At 38.6% G+C, this 21702-nt stretch overlaps 2 pseudogenes; both read left to right on the forward strand.

Annotated features, from left to right (window-relative positions):
• The first annotated feature begins 5048 nt into the window (after positions 1-5048).
• LOC139176142 (olfactory receptor 4C46-like) lies at positions 5049-5958 on the forward strand (annotated as a pseudogene).
• A 6291-nt stretch (positions 5959-12249) lies between these two features.
• Positions 12250-13171, forward strand: LOC139176143 (olfactory receptor 4C3D-like; annotated as a pseudogene).
• The last annotated feature ends 8531 nt before the right edge of the window (positions 13172-21702 follow it).

Raw genomic sequence — 21702 nt, forward strand, 5'->3', positions numbered from 1 at the left:
ACTCTATGTGACCCCATAGATCGCAGCCCACCAGGCTCCCCTGTCCCTGGGATTTTCCAGGCAAGAACACTGGAGTGGGTTGCTGCGGGGAGCCGGTGAGGCATTCCACTCGTGACAAAGGTCATGAGGAAGGAGGCTCGGCATACGCAAAGGCGGGATCGAGCCTCAGGAGTCCACCCGGATATTCTCGAGCATTTTCCCCCAAAAAACCAGAGTCTGCCTACTTTATTGCTTTGTGCTCTCACCTCTGACTTTACTGGGGGCTGTCCCCTACCACCATCTCGCTCTCTCTCTGTCAAAGAGTTAACTTACAACTCCAATTAATAAAGTTCCTGGGCAATTAGGAGTGTTTAAATCCAAACCCCTCTGATGGCTCTCTAACTCGCCTGACAAGTTTACCCGGACTCCTGCAGCTATGCATACGATTGTTTACAGTCTCCCAGCCTCGAGAGGCATGGGAAGCTTAAGATATTCAAATAGCTTAGAGCCTCTCAGAGAGTTAGAAACTGTCAGAATAAACTAGTAAAGGATTTCATTGATGAGTCAATGTTTGTTGCCAAGTTTTCACATCTCCTGAATTGTATCCTTGAATATGTATTAATTAATAGTGGGTATGTAGAAAAAATAAGTAGTGGCCTTGGTGTTAGTAACTTTAGACCCTTAAGGTAATAAATTCTTTCCTTTGTTGTAAACCCATTACACATCCGCCCTATATGAATGCAATTTTATCTTTGGAAGATGGTGCCAAACCTTAAAATAATTACTCTTAGAGAAAGTAAGTCTTTGTTGATAAGTCCTTGTCAAGAGTCATAAAATGTTAGTAGGCCTTCTGGCCAGAAGATGATGTAAATCACCTAAACCATTTGCATACGATAAATTTGCAGGAAAGAAACCTTGGTTTTTGATAAGAATCAAAGACTGCTGACTTTGCATCCCCTATTATCCTCTATGTGTAACTTAGGGTATAAAAGCCCCTGTTAAAAATAAAGCTATGGGCCTTGCTCACCAATGCTTGGTCTCCCCATGTCATTCTTTCTTTTAACTTCCAGCTGAGTCTCCATCTGGAGCGCGGAACCCACCACACTTACTAATTATGCCTGGGCTTCTAAGACCCACTCGAGAAGGTGTCTAGGGTGAGGCACCTTCCGCTATTCGAGAGGGCGCCTGCGGCCTACGTAAGTGGTGCAAACTTCTTGTCTTGAAGTTTTATTGGTCTTCCGCGTAAACCAAGCTACTCAGCTTCTTTTCTCCACTGAATTTTCCTACTGAGCTATCCTCATTCTATTGTTCTCTATATCTCTAATTAGCATATAAATAGTCGCCGACGCCGTCTCCCCTTCGAATACCCTGGATCAGCCGGGGCTGGTCCTCAGCAGGTTGCCATTTCCTTCTCCAAGTAAGGTTTTACTTGGGGCTAAATGAGGACTGCAGCCCAGGAGACAATGTTTCAGAGAGACCTGAGAAACTGCTCTGAGGAAGCAAGGGGAGGAGCCAGGCTCTCTAGGAGCTTTGCAACAAATGGCAGGTAGTTGGGATCATCAAAAGATTACTGTTAACTAAAGAAACAAGATATGTTAAGGAATTTAGATCTGTCCTATATATGGGAAAGTGCAAGAGTCTGGATTCACTGAAATTACTCCTGTGATACACACCTCAGCTATCTGGGTCCAGTTATCTGTGTTTTCACATCAGGAGCTTCTTTTACCTTAGGGAGTGGCTTGTCCTCTGAGGGTCCTAAAACGGTAGGCATTCTTTTCTTCCAGAATTTCATCAGGGCTCTCGTACTCACATGCTTGTTATTCAGCCTCTCAGTCCTGTCTGACTCTTTGTGACCCCATGGACTGCAGTATGCCCAGCCTACCTGTCCTTCACTATCTTCTGGTGTTTGCTCAGACTCATATCCACTGAGTTGGTGATGCCATCCAACCATTTCATTCTCTGTCATCCCCTTCTCCTTCTACCCTCAGTCTTTCCCAGCATCAGGGGCTTTTCCATTGAGTCAGCTCTTCACATCAGGTGGCCAAAGTGTTAGAGCTTCAGGTTAAGCATCAGTCTTTATGATAAATATTAAGGATTGACTTCCTTTAGGGTTGATAGGTTGATCTCCTTGCAGTCCAAGAAATTCCCAAGAGTCTTCTCCAACACCACTGTGAAAAAGCATTAATTTTTCACTGCTTAGCCTTCTTAATGGTCCAACTCTCACATCTGTACACGACTACTGGAAAAACCATGGCTTTGACTATATGGATCATTGTCAATAAAGTGATATCTCTGTTTTTTAATACACTGTCTAGGTTTGTCTCAGCTTGTCTTCCAGGAGAAGCCATCTTTTAATTTTGTGGCTGTAGTTAATGACTACGGTGATTTTGGAGCCAAAGAAAATAAAGTCTGCCACTGTTTCCAGTTCTCCCCATCTATCTGCCATGAAGTGAAGGGACTGGATGCCATGATCTTAGTTTTTGGAATGCTGAGTTTTAAGCCAGCTTTATCACTCTCCTTTTTCACATTCATCAAGAGGCTTTTTAGTTCCTCTTCACTTTGCTTTCTCCCATTAGAGTGTTATCATCTGCATATCTGAGGTTGTTGATATTTCTCCTGGCAATCTTGATTTCAGCTTGTGATTCATCCAGTCTGGCATTTCATATGATGTACTTTGCATAGAATTTAAATAAGCAGGGTGACAATATACAGCCTTTACATAGTTCTTTCCCAATTTTGAACCAGTCCATTTTTACATATCTGGTTCTAACTGTTGCTTTTTGACCTGCATACAGGTTTCTAAGGAGGCAGGTCACATGGTCTGGTATTCCCATCTCTTCTAGAATTTCCCACAGTTTGTTGTGATCCACACAGTCAAAGGCTTTCATGTAATCCATAAAACAGAAGTAGATGCTTTTCTGATTATTCCCTTGCTTTCTCTATGTCCAACAGATGTTGGCAATTTGATCTCCAGTTCCTCTGTCTTTTCTAAATCCAGCTTGTATATCTGGAAGTTCTTGGTTCACGTACTTCTGAAGCCATCCTGAAGGATTTTGAGTGTTACCTTGCTAGCATGTGAAATGAGGACAACTGTATGGTACCTTGAGCACTATTTGCCATTACTTTTCTTTGGAATTGGAATGAAAACTGACCTTCTCTGTCTCACATTGGAGGGCTGCAATTGCTGAGGGCTGTGACACCCTTGTTTCCTGATATGGCAGAAAATTTTCCATTTCTCATTATAATATCCAGAGGAAAAAGACTTTTTTGAAAAGTGAAATCAGTGTTTCATAAAACACGAAAAGAACACATAACAGAAATTTTATTTAGCTCATTGAGTAATGAGAGAATTAGTAGGATATAACCACAGTCAAAAGGAAAATTCAGCATACCATTTTGAACATTGCTCAATCAGAGATATGTAATGACTTTATAAATAAATGCAAGATTTGTTTGATCTCTAATGATCAGGGAAATCAATCAAACTTGCATCTGACAATATTTGTATATCTATGGAAAATAATTACTTCCATTCTTGTCAGTTGTCTGTTACCTTAATAACTGTAAAATAACTTACAGTCAGTAAAAGATACAATCCCATATAATTATGACTCCAAAGAGAATGCTACTGATAACACACACATTTTTATTTTTGTTACATATTAGTCTTTCACACTTCACTTTCACTTTTCACTTTCGTGCGTTGGAGAAGGAAATGACAACCCACTCCAGTGTTCTTGCCTGGAGAATCCCAGGGACGGGGGAACCTGGTGGGCTGCCGTCTATGGGGTCGCACAGAGTCAGACATGACTGAAGCAACTTAGCAGCAGCAGCAGCAGTCTTTCACAATGTATTTTCTGAAAAAGTTAAATTTATTTATCAGCTTTATATAAAACAGGGACTGATGCCTTATGAATAAAACAGATTTATACAGAGAAAAATGTTTCACACATATTTTTGCACTTAAAAAAACATAAAATTTCCACATCCTTTGGAGTTTAACAAGAAACAACATACATAAAATGGGAGATTAAAACAAGTTGAACATATTGACTTTTCAAGGTATGGAGGGAGTTGAGGAAAATTAATAAGATGATAAAGTACCACCTGGACTAGTAATAGCAAGAAGCATCACTATAATAGGACCTGGAGAGCATGGAAGACAGAGATCTCAGGAACCCATAAGGTCCATCCAAATGTATGCAGCCTTGGTTAAAGTCACCCAGAATTGACAAACCGCAATTGGGAACCCAGACAGTGAACACCATGACATTTCTTCTTTTATTCTCCCCTGCGCTTCTTGGCCAGAAGGTAGGGGAGATGGTTGGTGCAGACGAGGGAAGAAAACTGCTCAGGGTGGAGAGAGTGAGAGATCTCACTGGGTGAAAGGAGTTTATCATTCCAACCATTTTTCAGTTTTGTTGTTGTTGTTGTTAAGACAGTAAGTACTATTTTTGCAGTTGGCTTGAACAAAAGAAAACACAAAACAAAAGCCAGATGAGAGTCTTCCAACGCATTTATTCACTTACTTTTGTGGAACACCCGTGTATCAGACACTGAACCAAGTAATGGCGGTGAAGAGGTGAAGAGACAAATGCAGACACTTTATTTTAGATTAATGGAAGTGGTTTTAAATGAAAGAGGGGATATATTAGATTTAATCTATGTATCATCAGTGTACAGAACCAGAACCAATAATTGTACCAGTATATTTTTAACATTTAATAATATTTTTAACTTTCCTTATTGACTGAGAAGCAATAATATTTAATGCCTGGTAGCTCCCTCTGCCTGGATGTCCTCCAACAAAAACTCAAGGACCACTTGTCAGAAGGTGTGCAAGAAGGTTTTGAGCATCCTTGTAATAAAGTAAATTAAACAGCTTCAAAATGTTACTTTCATTATTCCTGCACTATGGAAAAAAAAATAGCTTCTATTACTAAAGCACTTTGGACTTACCTGAAAGCCTAAAATGTTAACTTTTCATCACATTGCTATGGATAATGTTGTTTTTGCAGGTTAATTCTCCACTTCTAAATTCATCTTCAGAATTACAATAAAAGAAAACGATGAATGTAACTGAATTCATTCTAATGGGACTTACACAGAATCCTCAGATGCAGAGAATTCTATTTTTGCTGTTACTTATCACTTACATTGTGACTGTCACTGGCAACCTGTTCATTGTGGTTACTATAATCTGCAGCCAGACTTTGGACTCCCTGATGTATTTCTTCCTGGCCTTCTTGTCCTTCATAGATGCTTGCTATTCCTCACTCATAATTCCTAGCCGATTTGCTCTCTGAATCAAAGTCTGTCTCCTTCAGTGCCTGCATGATACAGCTCTTCATTGAACATTTCTTGGGAGCTTCAGAGATTGTCCTCCTTATGGTCATGGCCTTTGACCGCTATGTGGCCATCTGCAGACCCCTGCACTATGTGACCATCATGGATCACAGCACATGCTGCCTCCTGGTGGGGGTTTGTTGGACAGTGGGTTTTCTCCACTCAATTGGACAGATCCTAGTCACTTTCAGGCTCCCGTTCTGTGGTCCCAACATAATGGATCACTTCACGTGTGATATATTCCCTTTGATACAACTTGCCTGCACTGACACTTTCCTTGCTGGTCTCTTGGTTGCTGTCAATGGTGGGGTAATCCCTATGATTACTTTTGTAATGTTTTTGGTATACTATGTGTTCATCCTTTGCTCCATGAGGACTCACAGCTCTGCAGGGAGGAAAAGAGCCCTATCTACCTGTAGCTCCCACATCACAGTTATTGTCGTCTTCTTTGTGTCCTGTATATTTATGTATCTGTGACCAGTAGCTACCTTTCCCATGGATAAAGCTATAGCAGTATTCTATACTCTTATTACCCCCATGTTAAACCCTGTTATCTACACAGCAAGGAATACAGAGGTCAAAAATGCCATTAGAATGCTATTAAACAGGAATGCAACTTCAGAAAATAAATGACTCAACATGAATATTTTATTTCTATCTTGACTTTTACAAAAGCCCTTCTTATACCTCTAACCTGACACTTATACACTTGTGCAAGGTATTATTACAATTATTCCCATTTCACAGATGGAGAACAATGAACTTCAAGAAAGTTAAATAAACCAACCAATATCAGAGACAGAACTAGTATTCAGACCTCAATATGTATAAATTCAAATTTGACAGTATTTCAACTATTTCAAAAGATATCAGAGAAAAGACAGAATTTCATCAGAACCAAGTCTCTTGATTTTTAGTGATTGAAAATTTACCTAATTACACTCTGATATGATCTACATGGATGTAAAAGCAATTGGTACTCAGAAAACTGTTTGGCCTACTGGTATCTAGAATGGTACAGAATATAAAACAGAAAGAAGATATGTCCCAATACTCCTTTGACACATACTTAATATATCTAATATTTAAAATTATATTTGATTTCTTGTTCTTTTGATAAGTTTTCAGTTATTATACAAATTTAATTTAGTATTTAAACTAATGTGAAAATTTTAAACTGTTCTCAAATGGTTCTCAACAGAATTATAAATTGAAATTTAGTGCTTTCATTTGAAGGGGAAAAAACTGGGGATCTGAAAGCTTAAATCTTTAGGTCATAGAATATATAAATCAGCTCTTAATCCAAATACTTTTATTCCACATCCTGTGTTTTTACTTTACACAGGATTCCTTAGGGCTAATATTTGATTACTGTATGACATAAAAATAGTTGTAATTATATGCCATAGGAAGTGAAACATGTTAACAATTATTAGTAACAATTAAATGCAGTTTTTTTTTTTCAAAGACACACAATAAAACATATTTGTAGAACAGTTTCACTACTACAGAGTTAGCTTTATACTTAGGTTCCTTGAATCTGGAATCCTCTTTGAAAACTGGTTTAGTAGATCATTCATAAGGGATATATAGAAACAAAGCCAAAGTTATTATTTCATAGTTGATCAAAGTATTTCTCACCTAAGAAACTTACCTCACTTGTAAGACTGCTGTCAATTAATTTTGGATCTTTTCAAAAATGAAGCATTCTATCAAAATACAAATGTGTCTATATGTCATAGACAAGACCTTTTAGAACTAACACCCAAAAAAAGATGTTCTTTTCATTATAGGGGACTAGAATGCAAAAGTAGTAAGTCAAGAAACACCTGGAGTAACACGCAAATTTGCCCTTGGAATACAGAATGAAGCAGGGCAAAGACTAATAGAGTTTTGCCAAGAATATTCACTGGTCATAGCAAACACCCTCTTCCAAAACACAAGAGAAGACTCTACACATGGACATCACCAGATGGTCAACACCAAAATCAGATTGATTATATTCTTTGCAGCCAAAGATGGAGAAGCTCTATACAGTCAACAAAAACAAGACCGGGAGCTGACTGTGGCTCAGATCATGAACTCCTTATTGCCAAATTCAGACTGAAATTGAAGAAAGTAGGGAAAACCACTAGATCATTCAGGTATAACCTAAATCAAATCCCTTATGATTATACAGTGAAAGTGAGAAATAGATTTAAGGCCTAGATTTGATAGATAGAGTGCCTGATGAACTATGGACTGAGGTTGGTGACACTGTACAGGAGACAGGGATCAAGACCATCCCCATGGAAAAGAAACGCATAAAAGCAAAATGGCTGTCTGGGTATGCCTTACAAATAGCTGTGAAAAGAAGAGAAGTGAAAAGCAAAGGAGAAAAGGAAAGATATAAGCATCTGAATGCAGAGCTTCAAAGAATAGCAAGAAGAGATAAGAAAGCCTTCTTCAGCAATCAATGCAAAGACATAGAGGAAAACAACAGAATGGGAAAGACTAGAGATCTCTTGAAGAAAATTAGAGATACCAAGGGAATATTTCATGCAAAGATGGGCTCAATAAAGGACAGAAATGGTATGGACCTAACAGAAGCAGAAGATATTAAGAAGAGGTGGCAAGAATACACAGAAGAACTGTACAAAAAAGATCTTCACAAGCCAGATAATCACTGTGGCATGATCACTGACCTAGAGCCAGACATCCTGGAGTGTGAAATCAAGTGGGCCTTAGAAAGTATCACTATGAACAAAGCTAGTGGAGGTGACAGAATTCCAGTTGAGCTATTTCAAATCCTGAAAGATGATGCTGTGATAGTGCTGCACTCGATATGCCAGCAAATCTGGAAAACTCAGCAGTGGCCACAGGACTGGAAAAAGTCAGTTTTTATTCCAATGCCAAAGAAAGGCAATGCCAAAGAATGCTCAAACTACCACACACTTGCACTCATCTCACACACTAGTAAAGTAATTCTCAGAATTCTTCAAGCCAGGCTTCAGCAATATGTGAACCATGAATTTACAATTGTTCAAGCTGGTTTTAGAAAAGGTAGAGGAACCAGAGACCAAATTGCCAACATCCACTGGATCATAGAAAAAGCAAGAGTGTTCCAGAAAAACATCTATTTCTGCTGTATTGACTATGCCAAAGCCTTTGACTGTGTGGATCACAATAAACTGTGGAAAATTGTGAAAGAGATGGGAATACCAGAGCACCTGACTTGCCTCTTGAGAAATTTGTATGCAGGTCAGGAAGCAACAGTTAGAACTGGACATGGAACAACAGGTTCCAAATAGGAAAAGGAGTATGTCAAGGCTGTATATTGTCACCCTGCTTATTTAACTTATATGCAGAGTACATCATGAGAAATGCTGTGCTGGAAGAAGCACAAGCTGGAATCAAGATTGCCAGGAGAAATATCAATAACCTCAGATATGCAGATGACACCACCTTTATGGCAGAAAGTGAAGAGGAACTCAAAAGCCTCTTCATGAAGGTGAAAGAATAGAGTGAAAAAGTTAGTTTAAAACTCAACATTCAGAAAACAAAGATCATGGCATCTGGTCCCATCACTTCATGGGAAATAGATGGAGAAACAGTGGAAACAGTGTCAGACTTTATTTTGGGGGGCTCCAAAATCACTGCAGATGGCGACTGAAGCCATGAAATTAAAAGACGCTTACTCCTTGGAAGAAAACTTATGACCAACCTAGATAGCATATTGAAAAGCAGAGACCTTACTTTGCCAACAAAGGTCCATCTAGTTAAGGCTATGGTTTTTCCAGTGGTCATGTATGATGTGAGAGTTGGACTGTGAAGAAGGCTGAGTGCCAAAGAATTGATGCTTTTGAACTGTGGTGTTGGAGAAGACTGTTGAGAGTCCCTTGGACTGCAAGGAGATCCAACCAGTCCATTCTGAAGGAGATCAGCCCTGGGTGTTCTTTGGAAGGAATGATGCTAAAGCTTAAACTCCAGTACTTTGGCCACCTCATGCGAAGAGTTAACTCATTGGAAAAGACTCTGATGCTTGGAGGGATTGGAGGCAGGAGGAGAAGAGGATGACAGAGGATGAGATGGCTGAATGGCATCACTGACTCGATGGATGTGAGTCTGAGTGAACTCCGGAAGTTGGTGATGGCCAGGGAGGCCTGGAGTGCTGCGATTCATGGGGTTGCAAAGAATCAAACACTACTGAGTGACTGAACTGAACTGAACGGAAACCTAAGGAGGAGATTAAAATTAAAGATGAGTGCTATAAAAGTTATCTTCTAAAGTTCAGTTAAGTGAAATAATTGAGTTGCTGGCTAGATTTGTTAATGATGGTGAAATACCCCTGGGGTCCAATTAGCCACAGTTAAGAAACTACAAATTTTGCCTACAAACAGGATGTGTATGACACCTTTAAGACTCAAGAGGAAGATCTTATGCAAAGATACTGTTTATAAATCAATAAAGACACTTTCTGTAGCTGAGCTAGTTGACATTTTTAACTTTACAACTTATCTCATTTTTGGTGAACTAACAGTTGCCTGAAGCCCTGGTCATGGACCTATGTCAGACACGTTCATATGTGAGATTTTTTTTTTTTTTAATGAAATCATGTAATCATAGACCCTCAAGTTTAAATGATCTTACAAATTATATAATCATCCCTCATCCTCACTGATATGAGATTTAAATCCTTTCTTCAGTAAGCATCCAGAATGTTAGACTCAACTACAATGCTACCAACTTAGAAGTAAAAGTGTGTATTTTTCTCAGTGATACATATTTATATTAGTTAAAAAAATAATTATTTAGAATAATTTTGTATTTCAACTTTGCATCCAAAATTTTCCCACTTAATTATACAACATTAGAATTTTCCTAAGATGTTGCACAACTTTTTAAAACACCCAAAAATAATCATTTCATTAATACAGCTAAATTTTTCACAGCTCTTAACAGTTGTAAATAATGAATTTTCCATTTCTAAAATATTTTCCTTTAGAATTTATTCCTAGGAAGAATATTGTGGAGCCAAAGAAAAATGAAAAAGTAATTTCTATTTCTTCAGAGTTATTTCTAAAACACTTAATTAGACATAACTATGTCTAATTCTGCTCTATGTATTGATACACTATTATCTTTTCTGATCATTTCTGGGATCCCAATTCAAAATAAGAGAATATAATGAAGCTGCAGCAGTTTGTTTCCACATAAGTATAAAATTTTTATTTTGGATAATTTAAAAACAAAATTCTTTATCCTTGAAAGGGAAATAATTTTTTTTTCAGAATACATTGTATTATGTTTATGGTTTCTCTTCTCTTTTTTTGGGAAATGTATATCCCCAATTTTTCATTCTATTAGTAATGCAGTATCCTGGAAACAGGAATGATAGCTAGTATGGAAAGACTGGAGAGGAAGGCATAGGAATGTATTTGGCAAAAACATAAAGGAGTGGGAAAAGCATTCCTATCATGGTGGGATGAGCTGCTGTCGTTTGGTAATAAAATATCAGGCGTTAAGAGCAATTAACATGGATTCTTTTTCACTCTGTGTAAACATACATACATTAAAATACAGATTAAGTATCCAATAAATATTGTTGGGGACTTCCCTAGTGGCTCAGAGGGTATTTGTTGAATGAATTAACTTGGAATAAGTATTTACCAGTATGCAACAGATTTGATATACTTGTGTTAGTCTGTGTATATATGTATAGTGCATTATCTATCTCTTTATCTTACCTGGCAAGCTATTTCAGTTAGTTCTCCACATTGAAATTTTCATTTTAAAACTTTGAAAATAAAGATTTCTTTTCCCTAACAGATCCTTATGTATTGAACACCTATGAAAGAGTTTTTTTATCCATGTCTACTGAATCTGTACTTTACTTTATATTTTTACAACAATATAAAAATGTTAAATTGTATGTGGATCAAAGTTTTAAAGAATAAAAAAATCAATTAATAAATGCCATAATCATCTTGAAAGTAAAATGACTCAGTAAAATTCTCTTTTTTAGAGGCAAGAATATTTTCACATTCACCCCAGAAAGAGTATCAGAAATTACTAAATTGGAATGCAGCTTCCTTTCAAAAGCTTGTTTCTCATCAAGTAATGATAAACAGAGCAGGAGAATGAGAACACTTAAATTTCTCCCAAGTTTATGGGTAGGACAAACAGTTGTATACTTATCCATGGAAATGGCAATTCACCAAGCATTTAATCATCATCTAATAGGTTTCATGCATTACAGATATTATGCCAGGTACTATGATAAGTGAGGAAACACAGTTGAATGCTATATGTGTTCTGATAGGTACCAGAGAGGATGTGTTGCCAAAGACTTTTATATATGTATACACACACACACACACACACACACACATACATATATATATATATATAAAATCTTTAACATGCCTGCTTATGACAGATATTTATTGATGATGTCTCTCCACAGTAAGAGCTGAGAGTTCAGATGCAAATTCTAGTGGAAGAGGGAGTAACTCTTACATCCGAGGGGTAACTGTAGGCTTACAGGATGAATCTGAGAATTGCAATTTGTAAATTGACTAAAAGGAAGGCTCAGAAGTATGGAGCACTAAGATGACTTGTCAGACTCATGTGGAATTGGAGCCAGGAGAAGAATCCAGATCCCATAGCCCAATGTTTTCTCAGTAAATTAAAAGTTGACTGATAGGTGTTTACAGGCGAGAGAGACTAGATGTCTGAAGAGGTAAAAAGCATCATGGAGGAAGAATTAAAAAAATAATAACATTAAAGCAACTACGGGGCAGAAGTATCAAGGACATGCTCCACATTCACTGCAACTGCTCTGTTTTTGTTCTAAGACATTCAGACAACTCTTTCCTAATTAACAAGTATCATTCTTTATATCTTTGTAGGCAATTCAGGCCCCAGGAAGGTGGGAGTTCATAAATGAATCTCATGGCTCCCAACAATGTGACTGAATTTGTTCTCTTGGGACTCACATAGAATCCACCCTTGCAGAAAATACTCTTTGTTGTCTTTTTGTTCATTTTCCTGTTCACTGTGCTCGCCAATCTGTTCATTGTCATCACCATCTCCCTCACCCCCACACTTTCTGTCCCCATGTACTTCTTTCTCACTCACTTGTCCTTCATAGATGGCATCTTCAGCTCTGTCACCACCCCCAAAATGATCACTGACCTGCTGTACCAGAGGAGAACCATCTCCTGGGCTGGATGCCTGACTCAACCCTTTCTGGAGCACTTTCTGGCAGCATCAGAGGTCATCATCCTCATCATGTCCATGGCCTCTGACCGCTACATGGACACCTGCAAGCCTCTGCACTACACGGCCATCATGAGATAGAGGCTCTGCCAGCTCCTGGTGGTGGTGGCCTGGACTGGGGGGATCCTGCATGCCACCGTGCAGATGTTATTCACTGTGGACTTGACCTTCTGTGGACCCAATATCATTAATCACTTCATATGTGATTTCTTTTCACTGTTGGAAATTGCCTGCAGCAACACTTATAGGCTGGGAATGGTGGTGGCCACTAACAGTGGGGGCATGTGCTTACTTATGTTTTTAATGCTGCTCATCTCCTACATAGTCATCCTGAGCTCCCTGAAATCCCAAGGATCTGAAGGATGGCACAAGGCCCTCCCATGTGGCTCCTACTTTACAGTAGTGGTGCTCTATTTTATCCCTTGTATTTTCACCTATACCCGTCCAGTGATCAGTTACCCTGAAGACAAGTTGGTGAGTGTGTTCTTTGCAATCCTCACTCCCACGTTAAATCCTATCATTTACACAGTGAGAAACAGAGGTGAAAAATGCTGTGAGGAGTTTGTTGAAGAGGACAGTAATGTAGCTGTTCATGATGCCAATTAGAGGATGATTTATATGCATTGATATCCTTGAACCTATTGTAAATTGTGATAGAAACTAAAATACTTTGCAGAACACTGACAGAAAAAAAGGCTCTGAAACTAACATTTGTTGATAATTTAGTATTGTCTAGATGCAGGAAGTGAAGAGGAACTAAAAGGCCTCTTGATGAAAATGAAAGAGAAGAGTGAAAAAGTTGGCTTAAAACTCAACATTCAGAAAACAAAGATCACGACATCTGGTCCCATCACTTCACGGGAAATAGATGGGGAAACAGTGGAAACAGAGTCAGACTTTATTTTTTTATGGGCTCCAAAATCACTGCAGATGGTGACTGCAGCCATAAAATTAAGACGTTTACTCCTTGGAAGAAAACTTATGACCAACCTAGATAGCATATTGAAAAGCAGAGACATTACTTTGCCAACAAAGGTCCATCTAGTCAAGGCTTTGCTTTTCCAGTGGTCATGTATGGATGTGAGAGTTGGACTGTGAAGAAAGCTGAGCGCCAAAGAATTAATGCCTTTGAACTGTGGTGTTGGAGAAGACTCTTGAGAGTCCCTTGGACTGCAAGGAGATCCAACCAGTCCATTCTGAAGGAGATCAGCCCTGGGTGTTCTTTGGAATGAACGATGCTAAAGCTGAAATTCCAGTACTTTGGCCACCTCATGCAAAAAGACTCTGATGCTGGGAGGGATTGGAGGCAGGAAGAGAAGGGGATGACAGAGGACGAGATGGCTGGATGGCATCACTGAGTCGATGGATGTGAGTCTGAATGAACTCCGGGAGTTGGTGATGGCCAGGGAGGCCTGGTGTGCTGCGATTCATGGGGTCGCAAAGAGTCGGACACGACTGAGAGACTGAACTGAACTGAACTGAGACATATCTTTGGAGAAGGCACTGGCAACCCACTCCAGTACTGTTGCCTGGAAACTCCCGTGGAAGGAGGAGCCTGGTAGGCTGCAGTCCATGGGATCGCTAAGAGTCGGACACGACTGGGTGACTTCACTTTCCCTTTTCACTTTCATGCATTGGAGAAGGAAATGGTAACCCACTCCAGTGTTCTTGCCTGGAGAATCCCTGGGACGGAGGAGCCTGGTGGGCTGGCGTCTATGGGGTTGCACAGAATCAGACACGACTGACTTGACTTAGCAGCAACAGCAGACATATCTTAGGCATTTTTGTAAATATAGTTTCTAGAGACTAACACACACACACATAGACTTCAATATTAATGTTCATAGCCACAAGATAAATAATAAAGAAAATGTAAACCACTAGTTTTATGTTTGCAGAGTTTATTATTCTCCACTGTTACTACTACTTTACTGAATTTTCCAGTAAATTTATCTTACTTGGATAAAATTGACTTTTCTATAGACCATTGATCTCTGAACTTTTTCTAGTTTTGTTTAGCTTGTGGTAAAACAAATAAGGGATAAAAATTGTTTGATAAATACCAAGGGAAGGGGCAATTGAATAAGGGAATCACAGATGAATTTTTTTCTGCACTATGAAATCATCAAAGTCAAAAGAGAGACACTCACAGTAGGAGGAATAATTCACAATCTAGCTACAATTATTATTTTTTTTTTTTTTTGGCACAAACATTATACAGGGATTTTTAAATTAACCTTAATTGTCTTTTATTTTCTTAAATATCCTCATGGTTCACATTTTTCTTGAATATAATAGAAATGTTTTCATCTTCATAGCAAGATTTGAGGAACCATTTGAAACAAGAAGAGTAAACACCTTTTATAAATTGCAACAAAAAAAGCATATGGTTAGTTTCCAAAGAATTTCAGAAAAACATCTACTCTTGCTTCATTGACTACACTAAAGCCTTTGACTGTGTGTATCACAGTAAACTGGAAAATTCTTAAAGAAATAGAAACACCAAACCACCTTACCTGCATCCTGAGAAATCTGTATGCAGGTAAGAAGCAACAGTTAGAATTGGAAATGGAACAAAGAACTGGTTCCAAATTGGGAAAGAAGTAGGTCAAGGCTGTATATTGTCACCCTGCTTATTTAACTTATATGCAGAGTACATCATGCCAAATGCTGAGCTGGATGAAGCACAAGCTGGAATCAAGATTTCTGGGAGAAATATCATAAACATCAGACATGTAGATGACACCACCCTTATGACCTGCTGCACTGGAGGAGAACCATCTCCTGGGATGGCTGCCTGACTCAGCTCTTTATGGAGCACTTCCTGAGAGCATCAGCGACCCATCATCCTCACTGTCATGTCCTATGACTGCTACATGGCCATCTGCAAGCCTCTGCACTACACAACCATTATTCGACAGGGGGTCTGCCAGCTCCTGGTGGTGGTGGCCTGGACTGGGGGGATCCTGCATGCCACCGTGTAGGTTCTTTTCACCATGGACTTGACCTTATGTGCCTCAAATCTTATTGACCACTTTATGTGTAATTTCTTCTCACTGTTAAAACTATCCATCAGCCACACCTACACGCTTGGAATCATGGTAGCAGCTAACACTGGGGCCATGTGCTTGCTCATTTTTTCCTGCTCCTCATCTCCTACACAGTAATCCTGAGCTCCCTGAAATCCCATGGCTCTGAAGGAAGGCTCAAGGCCCTCTCTACATGTGGCTCCCACTTTACAGTAGTGGTGCTCTCTTTCGCCCCTTGTACATTCACCTACATGCATCCTGTGACCACTTACCCTGTGGACAAGTGGGTGTCTGTGTTCTTTGCAATTCTCACTCCTATGTTAAATCCTATCATTTACACAGTTAGAAATGCAGAGGTGAAAAATGCAGTGAAAGTTTTGTTGACAAGGAGAGTAACTTAGGCTGTTCATAGTGCCTAGAAAGTGATGAGTTAAATACTTAGGAAGGGTTATACCTGTTGTAAAGTTTGAATGCCATCTAAGAAAATTTCCATGTCACTAACAAAAACAATAAAGAAAAAAGACCCAGAAACTAGCAATTGCTGTTTATTTAATATTGATATCTTTAATGTATTTTCCCAGTGTTTCAGCGTTCATGTTCATACCTTCAGAATTGGCAATGGAAAGAATAGCTATAAACACCCAGTTTGGTGACTGTAGAATATGTGTTTTTCCAGAGCCTCACTGGTACTTTACCAAGTTCTTCATATATGTCTTTGGATGAAATGCGCATTGTCATAGGACTATGATGGCAGAACTCCTATTTTTGCTTAGCTTGTGGTAACAAAAACAAAGGATAGAAATTCTTAGGTAGGTACACAGTGGAGAGACAGTTGAGAGAAGGAATAACACCTGAATTTTTATTTGCACAATGAATTTATCCAAAGCAAAATGAGTGACAACCACAAAAGGAAGAAATAATAATTCATAGTCTAAAATTATTAAAACAAAAAATGCAGAAGAAATTTTGAAGTTACTCTTAATTTACTCTATTTTCTTCGATAAGCCTATGGTTCACAGATTTTCTTGAATATAAAGAAAATATTTCCATTTTCCAGATCAAGACTTGAAGAACCATTTTTAAAAAGGTTAAGCATCTTTCACTAATATCAAGACCAAAGTTTATGGTTTAGTTCCAAAGTTGTAGCTCTTTTAGGTCTGATACACATATTTACATGAAAGAACCTCTTATCTATCAGGCACATTCACTTCAGTTGACTTATACATGTACTAAACTAGTGGTTCCATTATCATTATAGTTATTATTATCATTATCTCCATTTAACAAGGAAGCAAATTGAAGATGAGAGATTTAGTAATTTACTTGCCTCACATCACATGTTTTTCCTCCATAAAGTGGGTCAGGAGCTATTACACTGGAATTCAACTTCCTTGGCTGCTGCTGTTTGGTCCCTGAGTCATGTCTGACTCTTTGTGGCCCTGTGGACTGCAGCCCACCAGGCTCCTCTGTCCATGGGGTTTCCCAGGCTAGAATACTGGAGTGGGTTGCCATATCCTTCTTCAGGGGATCTTCCCAACCCAGGGACTGAACCCACATCTTTGGCTTGGCAGGAGGATTCTTTACCACTGGGCCACTGGGAAGCCAACAGCTTCTATACAAACTTCCAATCTAGGACATAAAAACTCAGTCTTAGTTTCTTACAAATGAAACATGATTGTCTATAGCATACTTGGATCTATAGATAAGAAAATTGACTGCAGTATTAATGATTCACTTTGTCCTTCTAGAAAATGGTGTCCAACTTGTTTCAGGCTTCTCTCACATGTAGCATTATATACTTCAGCAGTACAACTTTCTGTTTTGTTTTGCTTTTTTTTCTTTTCTTTTTCTTTTTGTGAAAGTTCAAGGTATGCCACATTACTTTTACAAACAACCAGCATCGCTATAGTAATGGTAACTTATAATGGAAAATGATCCAATAAAGAACACACATACTCAATCACACACATACGTGTTCTTTCTCAGATTATATATATATATATATATATATATATATATATATATGTATATATTCATATATATATAAATATATATGTATGAACCACATTACCACTTTAGTGTACACCTGAAAGTAACATAGCATTGTAAATTAACTATACTTCAATAAAAGATGAAAAAATATTGTAGAAACACACCAATTTTAGTATGATAATGGATTTCTTTTTATAAAATAAAAATCCCCTTTAGATTTATTTCCATTAGTGAAAACAAGTACAAATGTTGGTCTTTGTAAAAACCAATTGTCTAAGGTGAACTTTCTGAAAATTGGGGAAACCTGCAGTGCTCTTTTATGCAGGTGAAAAATGCACAAAGATATAATGCAATAAGGTAATGTAGAATACCTTATACTACATTATTAATGTCTTTATGAGTCTAAGATTCTCTGGCTAGAGCACTCCAACACATATTCCTTCTCAATGAATGTCACTTTCTCAAATATAGTGATTAACTGAAACTATCAATAATCTGGACATTTAGTAATGTCTGAGCATGGTACAGGGGTGCTTGTGTTTACAGAGTTATGCAGGGTTGTCTCCCATTTATTAGAAACAGAACTTTTCTCACAATATCTAAGCCTAGAAAATGATATAATTAGCACTTAATTCATTCTGTCTTGTGACTAATAGATGAGAGTAATTCAGATGTTGTTCCTAAGTTATGTCTGATTCTTTGTGACCCCATGTGCTGCAGCATGACAGATTTCTCTGTCCTTCACTATCTCCCAGAGTTTGTTCAAACTCATGTACATTGAGTCAGTGATACCATCCTACCATCTCATCCTCTGTCGTCCCTGTCTCCTCCTTCCCTCAAACTTTCGCGATATCAGAGTCTTTTCTAATGAGTTGGCTTTTCACATCAGATGGCCAAATTATTGGGGCTTCAGCTTCATCATCAATCCTTCCAATGAATATTCAAGATTGATTTCCCCCTTTAGGACTGACTGGTTTGATGTCTTTGCAGTCCAAAGGACTCTCAAGAATTTTCTCCAACACTACAGTTTAAAAGCGTCAATTCTTCAGCACTCAGCCTTCTATATGGTTGAAATCTCACATCCATACGTGACTGCTGGAAAAAACATAGTTTTCACTATATGGACCTTTGTCAGCAATGTGATGTCTCTGATTTTTAATACACTGTCTAGATTTGTCATAGCTTTTCTTCCAAGGAGCAAGCGTCTTTTAATTTCATGGCTGCAATCACCATTATCAGTCATTATGGCTGCACAACACCACTGCTACAGTGATTTTGAAACCCAAGAAAATAAACTCTGACCGTTTCCACATTTTCCCCATGTATTTGCCATGAAGTAATGGGACCAGAGGCTATGCTCTTACTCTTTTGAATGTTTAATGTTAAGCCAGCTTTTTCCACTCTTTCCTTTCACCCTCTTAAAGAGGCTCTTTAGTTCCTTTTCACTTTCTGCCATTAGAGTGGTATTATCTGCAGATCTGTGGTTGTTGATATCTCCCCTGAAAATCTTGATTCCAGCTTGTGATTCATCCATCCCAGCATTTCATATAATGTACTCTGCACAGAAGTTCAATAAGCAGCACGACAATATACAACCTTGAATGGCTGTTTTCCCACTTTAGAACCATCTCCAGTTCTAACTGTTGCTTCTTGACCTGTGTACAGATTTCTCAGGAGATAGGTAAAGTACTCTGGGATTCTCATTTCTTTCAGAATTTATCAGTTTGTTGTGATCCACACAATCATGTATTTAGCATAGTCAATGAAACATAAGTAGATTTATTTTTTCAATTTTTTGCTTACTTTTTCTATGATTCAACTGATGTTGTCGATTTGATCTCTGATTCCTCTGCCTTTTCTAAATTCAGCTTGAATGCCTGGAAGTTCTGAGTTCACAAATTGTTGAAGCCTAGCTGGAAGTATTTTGATCAGTACCTTGTTAGCATAGACTTTCCTAGTGGCTGAGATGTAAAGAATCCTTCTGCCAATGCTGGAGACCTGGGTTTAATCCCAGGGTTGGAAGATCCCCTGGAGAAGGGAATGGGAACCCATGCCAATATTCTTGCCTGTAGAATTTCATGAACAGAGGAGCATGGTAGGCTCTAGTTCATGGGGTTGCAAAGAGTCAGACACTACTGGACAACCAGCTCTTAATATGAACTTTACTAATATGTGAAATGAACACAATTGTACAGTAGTTTGAACATTCTTTGGCAGTTCCCTTCTTTGGGATTGGAATGAAAACCGACTTTTTCCAGTCCTGTGACTACTACTGAGTTTTCCAAATTTGCTGGCATATTGAGTGCAGCACTTTAACAGCATCAGGTTTTAGTATTTTAAATAGCTGAGTTGGGATGCAGTTTTAAGGATGGGAAAAGTCTTAAGTGAATGTAGTGTCTAATCTAAGACTAAACTTAGAATTTGAAGAGGGAGTCTAGGCAATGATTGTGTCTTAGGAGCTATACCAGGGGCTCAGTGGATGGCTTAGAAGATTATTGAGGCACAAATTATAAATTGTCAACATAAAACTTGGAAGGTGTCAGAACTGAAGTTAAAAGGGTAAACTGTATGATATTTTGCTTGATCATGAGTAAGTTTAAAGCTTGTTTAGATGTTCCTTTGCATTCATGAAGAATCTCTTCTGAGGACCAACTGCCATGTGACTACTTCATATTCATTAAAAACAAACAACTAAACAAACAAAAAATATAGTATTAAATCATGTTTTCATGAGAATCAATGAGATACAATATGTGGATCTGTTGTATAAGCATTGTTGCTGTTGTTCCTTAAATCATGTCCGACTCTTTGTGACCCTGTGAAATGAAGCACACCTGGCTTCTCCGTCCATTACTATCTCCCTGAGTTTGCTCAAATTCATGTCCACTGAGTTAGTGATGCCATCCAACAATCTCATCCTCTGTTGCCCCCTTCTCCTCCTGCCCTCAGTGTTTCCCAGGATCAGGGGCTTTTCTAGTGAGTTAGCTCCTTGCATCCGGTGGCCAAAGTATGGGCTTCCCTGACAGCTCAATTGGTAAAGAACCTTCCTGCAATGCAGAAGACCCCAGTTCAATTCCTGAATTGGGAAGATCTGCTGGAAAAGGGAAAGGCTACACATGCCAGTATTCTTGGGCTTCTCTTGTGTCTCAGCTGGTAAAGAATTCTTCAAGGGGAAGACCTGGATTAAATGGAGCTTCAGCTTCAGCATCAGTCCTTTCAGTGACTATTCAGGGTTGATTTCCTTTAGGACTGACTGGTTTGATCTCCTTGCAGTGCAAGGGACTCTCAAGAGTCTTCTCCAGCACCACAGTTTGAAAGCATCAGTTCTTTGGCACTCAGCCTTCTTTATGGTCCAGCTCTCACACCCAGACAAGACTACTGGAAAAAATCATAGATTTGACTATATGGAATTTTGTTGGCAAAGTGATGTTTCTGCTTTTTAAAACACTGTCTAGTTTTGATATAGCTATTCTCCCAAGGAGCAAGGGTCTTTTATTTTGCTGGCTGCAGTCACCATCTGTATCAATTTTGAAGCCCAAGAAAATGAAATCTGAAAGTTTGCATATTTCCCCCATCTAGTTGCCATGAAGTGATAGGAATAAATGCCATGATCTTCATTTTTAGAATGTTCAGTTTCAAGCCAGCTTTTTCACTCTCCTCTTTCACCTTCATCAAGAGATTCTTTTTATTTATTTTTTTGTCTTTTTTAAAATTTTTTAACTTTACAATATTGTATTGGTTTTTCCATATATCAACATGAATCTGCCACAGGTATACACGTGTTCCTCTGAACACGTGTAACACAGGTTCCATCCTGAACCCTCCTCCCTCCTCCCTCCCCGTACCATCCCTCTGGGTCATCCCAGTGCACCAGCCCCAAGAATCCAGTATCATGCATCGAACCTGGACTGGCGACTCATTTCATATATGATATTATACATGTTTCAATGCCATTATCCCAAATCATCCCACACTCTCCCTCTCCCACAGAGTCCAAAAGACTGTTCTATACATCTGCATCTCTTTTGCTGTCTCACATACAGGGTTATTGTTGCCATCTTTCTGAATTCCATAATATGTGTTAGTATACTGTATT

The sequence above is a fragment of the Bos indicus genome, chromosome 15 (assembly GCF_029378745.1).
Source record: "Bos indicus isolate NIAB-ARS_2022 breed Sahiwal x Tharparkar chromosome 15, NIAB-ARS_B.indTharparkar_mat_pri_1.0, whole genome shotgun sequence".
In the NCBI taxonomy this organism is placed as follows: domain Eukaryota; kingdom Metazoa; phylum Chordata; class Mammalia; order Artiodactyla; family Bovidae; genus Bos; species Bos indicus.